Consider the following 15,355-nt stretch of genomic DNA (forward strand, 5'->3'; position numbering starts at 1 on the left):
CTTAGAAAAACTTAAAACCATACGCGGGGCAGGTGGGAGGGAATACAGTATGTGATTCGGGTAAGTATATTAATTAAATGAAAATTTATCTAGGAAATTTTCCATTAAATAACATATTCTTACTCCGAATCACATTAGCAGATAACATCAACAAGGCGGTGGGCTAGAAATGAATCAAAACTCACCATCAAGTTCTGGACAGGAACTGGCCTGCTCCTATGAGCACTGGAAGGCCTCTGAAGCCATCCTGTCGAAGAGCCGAGACGTCCCGAAGATAAAAGTTTAAGAAAACATCTTCAGAACGCCAAAACGTAGTTGTCAGCACCTCCTCTAGACATCTGGAGCGCAGTACTGCCAGAGAGGATGCCCACGCCCTCATATCATGGGCTCGGGCCGAGTCAAGTGGCAAGGAGGGCATGACCCCCCCCCCCCCCCCCTCTTTGTGCGACTCCACTCATAAGCTTGCTTAATGAGCGAGGACACCCACCAGGCCAACGATACCTTCGACAAACCTTACTCGCGCCTAGAAAAGGGCGAGATAAACAGCAACTTCTGAGAACTAGACCGAAACAGCTGAGTCCGGGCTAAGTACAGACAAAGAGCCCTCACAGGGCAATTGACCAAATCAAGGTCATCCGGGGCCAAACGCGCTGATCAGAGCCTTGACTCTAACCAGCGGAGAGGCCTGCCCCGGAGACTGAATCTTGGCCAGGAAATCGGGCCGGAAACGCAAAGATGCGAAACCGTCCGACTCAAAGGAGATATCTCCAGGCTGACCCAACAGGGCGTGGACCTCGCCACCCCGTTGGGCCGTCGCCAACAAAAGAAGAACCAGCGCTTAGCGAGTGACATTGAACAGAATGGCCTCGCTCAAAGGCTCAAAATCCGCAGAACATAGGAATTCCAGGATTAAAAACAAGTCCCACTTGGGAGCGGGCAAACGAGCTTTAGCTTCCCTAAGAGCAGCCCCTTTAATGACTGCAGCTATAACGCCCCCGACTCGAACAGACCGACCGATCTGCTAAAGAGTCGCCGAGATAGCGAAGCGCCGGAACCTCAACGAGAAGCCTGAGGCGCCCTGCGAAGACATGAAAGAGAGGCGGTTGGCGACCTGAATAGAGCGCGAAGCCACCGACCTCACCCCTGTAGCTGAACACCAGGCAGTCCATGCCTTCCAGTGGGAAGCATAAACTGACGAGGTGGACGCTCTAAGCGAGCGAGCCACCAAGTCCAGACGGATGGAAACCATCAGGAGAGGCAAAGTGGAGCGAATCTGAGCTTGGAGCTTGTCCACCCTTCTCTGAGAAGGCTGGACAGTCCACGCGACCGTGTCGAAAGACATCCCCAGATAAGTGAATGTCTGTGACGGGGTCAGCTCCGGATTTGCCCGGTTGATCGAGAACCCCAACAAGTTGGATTCTCAAAGAACCATTAGGGTATCCTGCGAACAGGCGCTCTGGGACTGGATCATGATGAATCAGTCGTCCAGATAAGCCCGCAGGCGGATACCCTAGGACCTCACCAGTGCACAGAACTGTCTCACCACCATGGTGCGAGGGACAGCCCGAAAGGGAGTGCGCAAAACTGGTAGATCTGATCTCCCCACCGGAACCAAAGCCAATTCCGGCCGGCCGGATGCATAAGAATGAAAGTATGCGTCCTTGAGATCGATCAAGGTCACCCAGTCTCCTGGGCAGAGAGAGTCTCGGACCGAGGCTGGCGTCTCCATCTTGACTTTTATCTCACTCAAGAAAGTGTTGAGGAGAGATAAATCCAAAACGGGACGCCATCCTCCTGACGCTTAGGGAACGGCGAAAAGACGCCCTTAAATCCCAGGGAGCTATGGGCCCGAACTCTCTCCACCGCGCCCTTCTGCTGCAGAGAGGCAATTTCCGACTGCAAGGCGGAACGTGCTTCCTGCGAGAAGAGGGGCTTGAACCGCGGCGGCACTCGGGTAAGAGGCGCCTTTTCCTCCCGCCAGAGCAGGCGGAAGCCCGATCTCACCACTCCCACAATCCATTGGCTGTCAACTACCGACATCCAACGAGAAAGCGCACGGGAGGGGCCTCCCGCCATCACCAAGGTGGAAGGCGGGAGGTGGGTGAGATCGTGAGCGCATCATTGGGGGTGTGGCTTACTCCCAGAGCCGCCACACCCCCTCCCCGATGCCGTCCTCTTCTTCCCGCCACGAGCGACCGGCAGAGCCTGCCGCTTCTGAGCTGGCTTGAGATTCGACAATGTCTGAGCCTGCTTTTGTTTAGAAGGCTTAGACTGTTTCACCCCCTGCAGAGTGAAGTCGAGGAACTGACTGTCCTTGTTCGACTGAATCTCCTTCTGTCTGGCAACCATTGCCAGAGAACAGAAGCGAGATTCCTCTGAGACAGGGGAGACTCTCCAGGTCTCCCTAGTAGCCAGCTCCGTGAACTGGGACTGCGAGAGGAAGAGATCCCTCCTACAGAGGACCGCTTGGGAGAACTGTAGGGAGGAAAGACGCAATTGCTCCTCCTTGACCTTGGCCAAGGTGGTCAAAAGGGCAGAGACATCGTCCGCATATTGTTCTTCACTGAGAGTGAAAGGAACCAGCGAATCGATCGATGACCGAGACAGAGTTCGAACAAGAGTCTCTGCAACGGAGGACAGTTCGATCTGCCGACGTCCAACCTCCTCAGCAGAGAGGAGGAAGCCTCAGAAACCGGCAGAACCGGATCATACTTGATCGGTTTAGCCAGAAGAGGCAGCAATTCCCGGAGAACCGGAAGGGTAGCCCTAGGGAGTGCAAAAGACACCAGCCAGCTCTGGCTCTGAGTGGACAAGCTAAGCTTCCTATTGCCCGTAGGCACAAAGGAAGAGGCTTGAGAAGCCGACGCCACCCACTGCTGAGCTGATACCGGAACTGGACCAAAAGGAAGCAGTAACGGAACAGGCACTGGCCGAATACCACTCCCTGCATGTGCTGGACGAACCAGCGAATGCAAAAGTTGGTAAGCCACTGACGGAGACTCGGCGAACCGGAAGGAAGAAACATCCTCCTGTGCCGGCCGGAAGTCCGCCATGGCCGAAGGAACGAACGGAGCGGAAGAGTCCGCAGCCACCACCCCTTCGGGGAAAAAACGAGACGCTACTTCCACCGCGATGTCAAGAACAGACTTGAGCTTCGACGGAAACACGCCCCGAGACTCCTCGTTGACCCCTGATGGAGCATCAGAATAGTCACACATGGAGCCATGACCAAAGCCACAGTTCCGGAAGCAGAAGCATGCCCTGGCAAACCGGAAACCGGAAATGCCTGTGCACGAACATCATCCTGCAACCCAGAACCTTGTGAAGGTAAGGGTAGGCAGGACGACCATCCGTAAAAAACCCGGAGCTGGATGAGCTGACGTCACTCCCTCATCCGAGTGGAGTGATGCCTGCTCAAGCCTAGGCACTAAAAGGCCGGAAGGCGTACGCTGGAATCCACCCTCTGGTATCCGGAAGGAAGCACCAGAAGAGGAAGCAGCATGTCCGGCCGAAACCGGAAGTGTAGCCGACGAAACCGCGGAATGCGGAATTGAAGACTGCCCTGGTTGACTTCGAGATCCGGAAGGACCGGAAAATCAGTGAATACTCCATACTGACGCAGCCGCCGTAGCGTGCCTGCGTGGACGGATCATCACTTCTGGCGAGTGCCGGTAGTGTAGCCGACAGAACCGCGCAATGCGGAAGCGAAGGCTGCACTGAAACCAAAAACACCAGTTCCGGAAGCAGAAGCATGCCCTGGCAAACCGGAAACCGGAAATGCCTGTACACGACCATCATCCTGCAGCCCAGAACCTTGTGAAGGTAAAGGGTAGGCAGGACGACCATCCGCAAAACCGGAGCTGGATGAGCTGACGTCACTCCCCCATCAGAGTGGAGTGATGTCTGCTCAAGCCTAGGCACTAAAAGGCCGGAAGGCGTACGCTGGAATCCACCCACTGGTATCCGGAAGGAAGCACCAGAAGAGGAAGCAGCGTGTCCGGCCGAAACCGGAAGTGTAGCCGTCGAAACCGCGCAATGCGGAAGTGAAGGCTGCACTGGTTGACTTCGTGATCCGGAAGGACCGGAAGTCAGTGAATACTCCATCCTGCCGCGACCGCCTTAGCGTGCCGGAGCGGACGGATCATCACTTCCGGCAAGTGCCGGTAGTGTAGCCGACGAAACCGCGCAATGCGGAAGCGAAGGCTGCACTGGTTGACTTCGCGATCCGGAAGGACCGGAAGTCAGTGAATACTCCATCCTGCCGCGACCGCCTTAGCGTGCCGGAGCGGACGGATCATCACTTCCGGCAAGTGCCGGAAATGCGGCAGCCGAAACCGACTGCCGCAGCTGTTCGATCAAATCCGGGGCCTCGTAGGTTATCGCCGGAAATGAAAGATCAGCATGGTATCGGTCGTGACCCGATGCGAAAGAGCTGTCTCCCGAGAGAGAACGTCCAGGCGCCTCACGAGGGCTATCGGACCAGCTCTGCTTACCAGCCGCAGCTGAAGAGGGAGGACGCTGCTCCAAACCGGAAATGGACGGCAAAGACACGGAAGCCAACTCCCGGACGTCACTGCCAGATGCCGGAAACGCCAAAAAACTGGCGACGGAACGCTGGAACTCTGCTTGCACCAAGCTGCGGATTCCCGGAACCAGTGTCTAAAACAGAAAGGAACCAACGCACCCTGCACAGGTGCTAACAACGAGGACGAAGTCTCCGTAGTAGAGAACCGGAGCAGACGTAACCATAGCGCTAGGCGCCACAAAAGATAGCAGAAGTAGTAACAGCGCTAGGCGCCGAAAAAGGTACAGACAACAAATAGTTACGTTCTTGGTCTGTACAAGTAAAACTGCTAAAGAAGAAGCCTAAGGCTTAAAATTTCCCCATGGGGTCTGACTTGCCACAGCGGTTGTCTGAATCAGACATGCTGTCAAATCCATGTAAACAACACGAAAACATTTTACTGAACGTAAGTCTAAACGACTGAAAACTCAGTAAAAAACACACACTTTCGCGTCAACAAAATACGATAGCTACACTTGCCCAACAAAAACAGAGGCACGTAAAGCTACAAACAAAGTCACACGAGCTAGAAAACTAACTCACACCACAAAATGGCGAAACACGCAAGTAACTGACACACAAGTCAACAACGCGTGGCAACGCGAAAAAATTTACTGAAACGTAAGTCTAAACGACTGAAAACACAGTAAACACGCACTCTTTCGCGTCAACAAAATACGATAGCTATACTTGCCCAACAAAAACAGAGGCACGTAGAGCTACAAACAAAGTCACACGAGCTAGAGAACAAACTCACACAACAAAATGGCGAAACACGCAAGTAACTGACACACAAGTCAACGACGCGTGACAACGCGAAAAAATTTACTGACACGTAAGTCTAAACGACTGAACACAGTAAAACACACACTCTTTCGCGTCAACAAAATACTATAGCTACACTTGCCCAACACAGAAAGGGGCACGCAGAGCTACGAGCAAAGTCATACGAGCTAGCTAACTAACTCACACAACAAAATGGCTAAACACGCAAGTCACTGACACACAAGTCCGCAAAAAACGGACAACGTACAGTAACGAAAACAGCGCAAACAACCAACAACAAACGGGAACGAGCTCACCAAACTGTAGGCAAGGCGAGCAGAAAAGCTGGGTAACGTGGCCGGCGGGTGTCACTCAAACACACAAGGTCAGCCACAGAGCGTCAAAAAGTGAACCGTCCTCTCCGAGGTGAAAAGAACGTATGAGATAGGCACGTGTTCCTAGAGGAAGTGACGTGGCACACTCCCGTATGGGAGGTAACTCCCAGTGTGCTGGCCCATTACCAAAGCTACTTTCACTTTCGTTTTGGTGATAGGTTGCTTCCCTTTAAAAATTTTAGCCGGGTAAGCGTTTTTCAGTGATAAGCATCTCAGGTGACTCAATGCTAATGTGATTCGGAGTAAGAATATGTTATTTAATTAGTAATTACATATTCATGAAGAACTACTTTTGCAACAAAATGGCAACTGCCACGAAACCGATTTGTCAACACTGAAAGAATTTTTGAGTGATGAGCTGTTCGAAGACATGTTTGGCGATGACGCGAATGACGAAGTCGATGAAGAAAAAAGCGAGTCATCCATGATTTATGATTTTTCTCCAATAGACTCATTCGTTCAGACAAACAAGAACAAGAACACTCTCCGAAAAACGGTTTACGATAACGTCGCCTATCGACGTTTATGGCGAAACACGGGGACAAAAGAAACATTAGCACCATCCAACCACAAAAATTATGCAAAATTCTCTGCTCTCTTTTCATGAGTTTGAAAAAACCGGATGGCAAAGAGTATGATTAACCATCCCCACGCTGAGGGGCCTTCTCAGCAGCATCCATCGACAGTTGAAGTCTAAAAAGTACTGTGCACCCGTTATAGACGGCCCCGAATTTGCACTTGTAACTGAGAGAAGTCGTGAAGACAAAGCAGAAGATTGTTAAACAGGAAGGTTGTGGCAACTTACCTAACAGGGCTCAACCGCTGAAAGATGAAGATGTTGACAAGCTGTGGCAGACAAAACAGCTCGGAGTCGCAGATCCAGAAGTAATCCTGAATACTCTGTGGTGGCAAAACACAGTCAACTTTGGTCTGCGCAGCGTGACACCTCACAGGCACATGCAGTGAGGAGACGTGTCCTTGCATGAAGACAGTAATGGCAGAGAATATCTCCAATTTTGCGAAAGACAATCCACAACCAAAGCCAGGGCGACATGTGAAGAAAAGCTGGGATCATCAACCCGAGGTAGATCTACACCAACCACTCTGCACGCCAGTTCCTAGTGCAGAAACTTTCCGAGAATAACGTTCCTCCGACCAAAATAATGCAGCTATCTGAGCATTTCCCAAGAGGAACACCGTGGCTTCAGTCTGATGCTAAACGGCACTGCACCGGTCTCGGAGCTGTCGCCAGTGTCGGCAGACGACACATTGGATTCGCACGGCCACTTCAACTCCAGCCGTCTCCACTGCCACTGCCACAATCACATCCCAGCAAACGCTAACAACACTGTTTGCAAGGCCTGTGCACGTTGGTACCATCAACATCAACCAATATTTGTCCAGTCACCAAACCGAGAAGTGACCATCTGAAAGCTGTCGACTCGCCTGGCTCCGACTTGACTGTCATCCTATCGCGGAAGGATATGCTTTGCTGTTGTTGTTCCTTTTGGTTTCTTTTATCCTGTGGCCACTGCTTTTCTTTTTATCTGGTATATTTTGAAGTGACCATCATTTCGTTGTTCGAATTTATTTAATCAATGTTCAATATTAAACTTAACAGTGTTAACAAAGGCGAACTACTTTGTCCTAGTTTGAGAGTGTGTCATGGCGGAGGAATGAATGTCAAATTGAGTAAAGTGGTTTGAAGTTCTAAAGCGGGTTGATCCAAAGGCAATAGCGCTGTCGGTGACTTTTAGTTAGATCTGGCACAGAAGTATATAATGTAGGATAAACAGAATACTACATGGCTTGCTGTGTCGTACCAGATTTACACTCGTTGCTTTTTCAAATAGTGAACAGCTCGCTTTCGCTCGCAGTTCACTATTTAAAAAAACAACTCGTGTAAATCTGGTACGACACAGCAAGCCATGTTGCACCACACTTTGAAGTAATCCCACACTTTGAAGTAAATTACTTCAAAGTGTGGGGATGTACCCCACACTTTGAAGTAAACTCATTTTTTACTTCAAAGTGTGGGGGGATCTTCCCACACTTTGAAGTAAACTCAGTTTTTACTTCAAAGTGTGGGGGGATTTTCCCACACTTTGAAGTAACTTACTTCAAAGCGTGGGACTTTCGCATCGCCTGTTTGAGCCTGATGATTTTGTCAAAAAAATGGCAGTCTTTTGGATGAGTGAACAGAAAAAGTCAGCGAGCCAAGAAACATAGTGATGTTTGTTATCAGGCTTTAAGCAATGTCCCATTGTTGAGTGTGACGAAAACTCGTGGTGACGATTTTAAAACATGTTGGGTCACGCATGGTCCAATCTTACATGGTCCAACCTTACATGGTCCAACCTTACATGGTCCAACCTTACATGGTCCAATCTTACATGGTCCAATCTTACATGGTCCAACCTTACATGGTCCAATCTTGCATGGTCCAACCTTACATGGTCCAACCTTACATGGTCCAATCTTACATGGTCCAATCTTACATGGTCCAATCTTGCATGGTCCAACCTTACATGGTCCAACCTTACATGGTCCAATCTTACATGGTCCAATCTTACATGGTCTATATATTATTGGACCATGTAAGATTGGACCATGTAAGGTTGGACCATGTAAGGTTGGACCATGTAAGATTGGACCATGTAAGGTTGGACCATGTAAGGTTGGACCATGTAAGGTTGGACCATGTAAGCTTGGACCATGCAAGGTTGGACCATGTAAGGTTGGACCATGTAAGGTTGGACCATGTAAGATTGGACCATGTAAGGTTGGACCATGTAAGGTTGGACCATGTAAGGTTGGACCATGTAATATTGGACCATGTAAGATTGGACCATGTAAGGTTGGACCATGTAAGGTTGGACCATGTAAGGTTGGACCATGTAAGCTTGGACCATGCAAGGTTGGACCATGTAAGGTTGGACCATGTAAGGTTGGACCATGTAAGATTGGACCATGTAAGGTTGGACCATGTAAGGTTGGACCATGTAAGGTTGGACCATGTAAGGTTGGACCATGTAAGATTGGACCATGCAAGATTGGACCATGTAAGATTGGACCATGTAAGGTTGGACCATGTAAGGTTGGACCATGTAAGATTGGACCATGTAAGATTGGACCATGTAAGATTGGACCATGTAAGATTGGACCATGCGTGACCCAACATGTTTTAAAATCGTCACCACGAGTTTTCGTTACACTCAACAATGGGACATTGCTTAAAGCCTGATAACAAACATCACTATGTTTCTTGGCTCGCTCACTTTTTCTGTTCACTCATCCAAAAGACTTTGCCATTTTTTTTGACAAAATCATCAGGCTCAAACAGGCGATGCAAAAGTCCCACGCTTTGAAGTAAGTTACTTCAAAGTGTGGGAAGATCCCCCCACACTTTGAAGTAAAAACTGAGTTTACTTCAAAGTGTGGGAAGATCCCCCCACACTTTGAAGTAAAAAATGGGTTTACTTCAAAGTGTGGGGCACATCCCCACACTTTGAAGTAATTTACTTCAAAGTGTGGGATTACTTCAAAGTGTGGTGCAACAAAGCCATGTAGTATTCTCTATATGAGCCTGTGCCAAAACGTGGTCTGCCGAAAGAGCCGACATGTTCATGCATTACTGTTCATCAACCGCACTTTCAATCGCAAAAAGCACTGAACAGTTTGAAAGCATGTATGTTAAAGACATAGCAAAGACAGTTTCAGAAGCTTGCATGCATTACACCTACATGAAAAAAATAAAAATGTTAGCCGAAGCGAGCAAATCCGGCGACTTAAAAGTGGGACATTCCGTACATGGTGTTTTGTTCGTCCGCGGTCCAGAAATCTCCGTTGGCAAGTTAGAAACAGTGCCCATAATATTGATAAATGTACCCTAAATTACCACAAAAAGATGATGTCTACGAAAAAAAAGATGTTTATTGGCAAAATATTTGACGTCAAAAACGTCCATAGCGATCGTAACTCCCTGTGTCTCCAGCGAACTCACGATACGTCCCTCGATTTTCGAATCTACGAACGTCATTATCGCAACCGAAAGTTGTAAGCAGCAGTAAATCAAAAGTTTTATTTGATTTGCAAACAATTGATTTAAAATAAAAGTATTTTAAGTAGTTTTGAGACGTTTTTAGGTTGAATGCAATTTTCATGTCTTTTTGTTACGATCGCTCAATATTCAATAACTTATTTTAAATGACCGCGGAAGTATCGGGGCTGCTGTTATAAATAGTAAAAACGTTACACGCACGCAGTTGGACTCCATTTTGCTACACGGATGGCCGACTTTCGCAGGGAAGGTAAGTTTTCGTTTCATGTCTCCTGTTTGATGAGCGTTACGATCGACATAAAGTTACGATCGACTCAAAATTCTTCAAGTTTTTTACTTATTCGCTGTGTTATAGCTAGTAGCAAAGAATATGTTCTGGGTGATTCTTCCTTTCATATTTTAAGCATTTGTCTGGACTGAAAAAGTTCGTTGAAGCACGCTGGTTGTTTTTATATTTAGTCAAGTTTTGACTAAATATTTTAACATCGAGGGGGAATCGAAACGAGGGTCGTGGTGTATGTGCGTATGTGTGTGTGTGCGTGCGTGTGTGTGTGTGTGTGTGTGTGTAGAGCGATTCAGACTAAACTACTGGACCGATCTTTATGAAATTTGACATGAGAGTTCCTGGGTATGAAATCCCCGAACGTTTTTTTCATTTTTTTGATAAATGTCTTTGATGACGTCATATCCGGCTTTTCGTGAAAGTTGAGGCGGCACTGTCACGCCCTCATTTTTCAACCAAATTGGTTCAAATTTTGGTCAAGTAATCTTCGACGAAGCCCGGGGTTCGGTATTGCATTTCAGCTTGGTGGCTTAAAAATTAATTTATGACTTTGGTCATTAAAAATCTGAAAATTGTAAAAAAAAATAAAAATTTATAAAACGATCCAAATTTACGTTTATCTTATTCTCCATCATTTACTGACTCCAAAAACATATAAATATGTTATATTCGGATTAAAAACAAGCTCTGAAAATTAAATATATAAAAATTATTATCACAATTTTTTTTTCGAAATCAATTCAAAAACACTTTCATCTTATTCCTTGTCGGTTCCTGATTCCAAAAATATATAGATATGATATGTTTGGATTAAAAACACGCTCAGAAAGTTAAAACGAAGAGAGGTACAGAAAAGCGTGCTATCCTTCTTAGCGCAACGAATACCCCGCTCTTCTTGTCAATTCCACGTGCACTGCCTTTGCCACGGGCGGTGGAGTGACGATGCTACGAGTATATACGGTCTTGCTGCGTTGCATTGCGTTCAGTTTCATTCTGTGAGTTCGACAGCTACTTGACTAAATATTGTATTTTCGCCTTACGCGACTTGTTTTGTTCTGTGATGTCTTTGTTACGATCGACTGAACATTTTCACGGCTAGCAATAGCAACAGCAAACAATGGTTCCGCTTGGATTAGCAAGTAATGTATGAGTTTTCGGACTTGTTTTTACATTTAGTCAAGTTTTGACTAAATGTTTTAACATAGAGGGGGAATCGAAACGAGGGTCGTGGTGTATGTGTGTGTGTGAGTGTGTGCGTGCGTGCGTGTGTGTGTGTGCATGCGTGTAGAGCGATTCAGACCAAACTACTGGACCGATCTTTATGAAATTTTACATGAGAGTTCCTGGGAATGATATCCCCGAACGTTTTTTTCTTCGATAAATACCTTTGATGACGTCATATCCGGATGTTTGTAAAAGTTGAGGCGGCACTGTCACACCCTCATTTTTCAATCAAATTGATTGAAATTTTGGCCCAGCAATCTTCGACAAAGGCCGGACTTCGGTATTGCATTTCAGCTTGGTGGCTTAAAAATTAATTAATGACTTTGGTCATTAAAAATCTGAAAATTGCAAAAAACATTTTTTTAATAAAACGATCCAAATTTACGTTCATCGTATTTTTCATCATTTTCTGATTCCAAAAACATATAAATATGTTATATTTGGATTAAAAACAAGCTCTGAAAATTAAAAATATAAAAACTATGATCAAAATTAAATTGTGGAAATCAATTTAAAAACACTTTCATCTTATTTCTTGTCGGTTCCTGATTCCAAAAAACATATAGGTATGATATATTTGGATTAAAAACACGCTCAGAAAGTTAAAACGAAGAGAGGTACAGAAAAGCGTGCATGCTATCCTTCTTAGCGCAACTACTACCCTGCTCTTCTTGTCAATTTCCCTGCCTTTGTCATGAGCGGTGGACTGACGATGCTACGAGTATACGGTCTTGCTGAAAAATTGCATTGCGTTCAGTTTCATTCTGTGAGTTCGACAGCTACTTGACTAAATGTTGTATTTTCGCCTTAAGCGACTTGTTCTTGGTTTGGTTGTGAAATATTTTTCGAGAAGGCCACTCGGGGATCTTCTTGCGTCAATCGTAACGCAAGACATGTAACTCTCACTGTGTCTCGGTTACGAGTGACACAAAGTATTTTTGGACAGCTATGCATTTACATACGTATGCCTTTCTTTTCTATTTAATGTCTGCGTTTTACTTTTAACTTTTGGAATTGAGAGTTTAGGGTTGTGGTTTTTGTTTAATGTTTGTACTGTAGCTTTGATTTACGAGGAATGCATGTCGACCGTAACTTTTCTTGGGAAGGACACAGTATTGTTTTATGTCCTTTGTTACTTGTTTTTTAGTTACCTCAATTACCAGCCTTGTAAATAAATGAATCTGCAGATGAAAGCATATTAATTTATGGTGATTGTGTCAACTTAGACACATCTCTTTGTAGGAAATCAAGTACAGTCTTAGTTCTTAGGACTGATGTTAGAAGTGGTATTGTTGCTCTTAAAAGTGAAATGTTACATTTATCTGGGAGAGGTAGAAGAGACAGGGGTCAGTGCTGTAGAAACCGCACTTGAACATGTCATTAAATTCTAGATGTGCTGTGGGCAAATATTTTTTTGTCTTGTACTTGAGCCTCATTTCTTTTTCGTGATTGTAAGGTCTGCGACTGCAAGTCAGATTGTCACCCCAGGGTGAACGAGTCCGCAAGCAGAACAACGAGCGATCCAAAGAGTACAGACAACGGCTAAAGCTGGACCCTGAACGCTACGATGTCTGCCATGAACGAACTTTGGCGAGGAACAGAAGACATGCTATTCTTACACAAACACGTTTGCACCCACGCGTATGGCTTTGCTTGCAAAGTACACCAACTTTTTGAAAAATACACTCAACGTTTTGGGAAAGTACTCTTGCCTCGGATTTAGTGTAAACAGGTCTGCATCTGGTTTGGTCTGACTCCCTTCTGACAGTGACAGTCTGGCAAGTTTGCTGATCATGCATTGCCCGAGTAGATTAATTTATTTGATGGGGGAAGCCAATTTTACGAACTTTGCAGTTATCATTATCATATTATTTTACATGTAGGCATTGGCAGCTAAAGCTATGTGTGAAAGCTGATCTGTGATTTTCTCTAGTCTTGTACATTGTGGTACTTTGAATGCTTGTGTGTATTTATTGGTAGAGGTGCACATAATTTTTTAAATCTCTGATTACCAATTTGGGATTGATCAAGTCTTGTATTTACCTTTGTAGGGTGCTAGTGTGCCATGTGTTTCTTTGATTATGTGCATGACTATTTGAGAGTGCAAGTGACACTTAATGTGTGGATGTGGAGGATATTCATGAGATTGACATTTCCCTTGGGCGTTTGTAATTTTACCTTGTTTTCTTCATGAACTTGCTTTTTAATTTTTATTTAACCAGTTTTGAGTGCAAAATGACTTTTGACTCGTTCAGACTGGAATGTAATGTTCACGAACATTAACTGCAGGAACTTTCTGTATAAGCTGATGGTGTAAATATACCACTATTTGGGAATGTTTTGGTTAGTTTTCTGTTGTGTTTTTGAGATTCTTGCTATCCATTTTCCAATGAATTTGTACATTTGAAGACATCTTATCCTTATTTTGCACTTCCTGGATGTAACACCTGGCATTTTGGCATTTCTTATTCTCTTGTCACATTACAGTGTGTGTTCCTGACTTTGTGTGTCAACCGGAACATGAGACACAGTGCCATTTTCATGTCTTCCTTGACCCCGTTACAGTTGACACAGCAGGGACTAGTTTTTCTACTTTGCTTTCTTTTTCATGTGATTTTGAGGTTTGTTTGAGTTGCAAATGATGGTTTTAATAAAATATTCTAGTTTTTGAAACATCTTCTCTGTTTTTAATTTTTTTACAGGATTTCTTGTGACTGGAGTGTGTCAACTGTAACTCAGGACACAGTGATGGGTGTCTTATTTTTCAAAATACAAGGTCCATTTTAGAAGTTCCTCAATGAATCTCTTTTGGGATGTAAATCTTACTTGCTGAGTAAATTTGAAGCAAATCAGTTAAGAACTTATAAAGATACTTATGAAAATGCTGTGTCTCGCGTTATAGTTGACACACAGCTATGTTGATGCGTTTTTTTGTTTTTTTGCAAAAAGTAAAGCCCAAGTTATCTTTTTGATTATGGAAATAGTTACAATATACAAAGTCAATTAGTGTGTAAAGATTAGACAGTATTATTTCCAGTTTGGTTTTCTACCCCAAATGTCCCATTTTGGCAAGCACGTTTTGGCACAGGCCCATATGTCTGTGGTAGAAACATTTGAAGACGTCACATTATGGCGTAAGAGGATTAGACGTCACGCGAAGGAATTACTGAAAGTCTCGGTCATTGTTATTTTGAGCGGGCCGAGACTAGTTGACAGTCGTGTCCCTGTAAGTAGGCTACATGCAGACAGACAGATCTAGATCTAGTGTCTCGCTTTCTTGCACAGTGTCACCTATGCTTACTGTGTGTGCGTGTATGTGTGACGGAGTGATTGAGTTTGTGTTACTGTTTGTCGATTTCTTACGTGAGCCTTGAAGGCTTCGCCTCTTGTTACTATTTTTTTATTAAAGAGAACAAGTCGCGTAAGGCGAAAATACAATATTTAGTCAAGTAGCTGTCGAACTCACAGAATGAAACTGAACGCAATGCCATTTTTCAGCAAGACCGTATACTCGTAGCATCGTCAGTCCACCGCTCATGGCAAAGGCAGTGAAATTGACAAGAAGAGCGGGGTAGTAGTTGCGCTAAGAAGGATAGCACGCTTTTCTGTACCTCTCTTTGTTTTAACTTTCTGAGCGTGTTTTTAATCCAAACATATCATATCTATATGTTTTTGGAATCAGGAACCGACAAGGAATAAGATGAAAGTGTTTTTAAATTGATTTCGACAATTTAATTTTGATAATAATTTTTATATATTTAATTTTCAGAGCTTGTTTTTAATCCGAATATAACATATTTATATGTTTTTGGAATCAGCAAATGATGGAGAATAAGATAAACGTAAATTTGGATCGTTTTATACATTTTTATTTTTTTTTACAATTTTCAGATTTTTAATGACCAAAGTCATTAATTAATTTTTAAGCCACCAAGCTGAAATGCAATACCGAAGTCCGGGCTTCGTCGAAGATTACTTGACCAAAATTTCAACCAATTTGGTTGAAAAATGAGGGCGTGACAGTGCCGCCTCAACTTTCACGAAAAGCCGGATATGACGTCATC

Source organism: Littorina saxatilis, linkage group LG6 (assembly GCF_037325665.1).
Source record: "Littorina saxatilis isolate snail1 linkage group LG6, US_GU_Lsax_2.0, whole genome shotgun sequence".
Classification (NCBI taxonomy): domain Eukaryota; kingdom Metazoa; phylum Mollusca; class Gastropoda; order Littorinimorpha; family Littorinidae; genus Littorina; species Littorina saxatilis.